The following is a 1,961-nucleotide window of genomic DNA, read 5'->3' as shown; positions in this document are numbered from 1 at the left end:
TTAAGAATAGCTGACTCATTATTTGTATGGTAGAGCTTTTACAAGCAGAAGGTGAGGGCCAGGGAGTAAAAACAGGCCTTCATCCTCCCCACAGGCGTCTACAGTGGGAAAAGCCCACTACCACAGCGTGCCACTGGAGATTGGCATCCACTGTGCTAAATAATAGCGCCATCTAGCGGTAGACGCTCCTCATTGCAAGCCCCCAGCAGTTCCATGTGTGTTTCTTTGAAAGAACTTTACAGAAATGAGCTTGGTCCCTCCAGGGAGACTGAAATTTTGAATAGAAAACATTAAAATATATATATACTGGCTCAATACATAATCTTTCCACTTAGTATAAATCATTTAATTTTTCTTCAATCTTTTCCTCTCCTCAAATGACTCTTTATAATCTGGTTGCGACACCACTGGAAAATTATTGGAGCTTCCAAGTTACAAATAAAACCTCATTAAAACATAATATTTAGACTAACAGAGTTTGAGCCCCATTAAAGTTATCCCAAATGGAGTAGAGAGAAGACAGTAGTTACAAAAAATAAAAATGATTCAACCTTTTCACAGTGAATTTACGTAAGTGACAACAGCAAGAGACAGACAGTCTTTCCAGTACTAGTATTAGTTCTAGTACTGTTATCAGTGTCAGTCTTAAATCCAGGCTACTTCAGGAACATTTTAAAGGTTGGAAAAGGTCACCAATTTACGCAAACCGTCTGGACGGGTTACCCAATAGTGTCGTCGCCGTCGGGGATGTGTCGCTTCTCCCTAGCGTTGCCATAGCCACCGGTGGTAATAATAGCTGGGACTGTCCACAGAGAATCCATGATAATAACATTAATTATCAACATGTTCTGCAATACTTCGCCCTCACAATCGACATTAGCCACTGAATAAAGGGACAATTGCAGAAATCGAAAGTCTATTTGATATGGTGCCTGACTACATTATGCTCTTTAATAGCATACAATGTTTTTGATGTTGAGATATGTTTTTCTTATCTTTGCCTTTCTCAAGTCAAGCTAACACCATAGTTAACTATACACTTAATTTGGAATACACACTATGAAAATATATAATAGTGGTATTGAATAAAAAAAAATAAAAGATCAAAGTTGAGGCAACAAGCTGCCATCGGAGAGATGTGTGGTTCTCTGAGTCACTGTCTCCATGGCAACAGCACAGCTTAAAACCGCTATGCGTTTGCTTAAAACTGATGAGCATTATCGGTGGTCTCTCGACTGATCTGCTCGCCGGGCGTGTGCGTCAAACGGATTTTGAAAAGGGCATCTTAATGTAACTCCCGTGGTTTGAGTTTATTCATGCAAAAAATACCAACTGTGTGGAGCGTGAAGGCCAAACTGAAATGTGTGTGAAGGGCACAAGAGGCTGAAGGAAATCACTAAATAGTATTATATGATTTCCTCTCCTATTGCAAGTATTTTTTGTTGTTGTTGTTGTAAACAGAAAAATGTGATCATTTGAACTTGACATTTTTAGGACTACTGAAGAGTGACTCATTGTATACATACATGGCTCACATTCCAAACATTGAATGTGAAACAAGTTCGCCAGTGTTGGGAGGGGGAAAAAAAAAAAAAAACAATCCCTGTGGTGTAATGGCACCGCAGTTCAAAATCATAATCTACTTATGCTCTCAAACTGCCAATAAAACGTGTCAATTTTCACACACCACAATTGAAATTGAACTCATTGCAAAAAGCAACCATAATTTCCTCATGTGGCGTTATTTTTGTTTTGTTTCAGCCCTCAATAAATAGCGTATTACAATTTTGGATAACATGGAAGAACCCGCCTCAGCCCTTACTTGTGGAAATTTGGTAATTCTATCCTGATTTTCTGTATCAAGGGCAAAGTCGGATTTTCTGTTATGGCTTTAACGTGGGGTACCTAATAAACTGTCTGCTTAGTGTAAGTACTGTTTGAGTTTCACGTGTACGTGTAGA

This window comes from Syngnathus acus, chromosome 5, assembly GCF_901709675.1.
Source record: "Syngnathus acus chromosome 5, fSynAcu1.2, whole genome shotgun sequence".
Lineage (NCBI taxonomy): Eukaryota > Metazoa > Chordata > Actinopteri > Syngnathiformes > Syngnathidae > Syngnathus > Syngnathus acus.
This window is presented reverse-complemented; position numbering follows the sequence as displayed.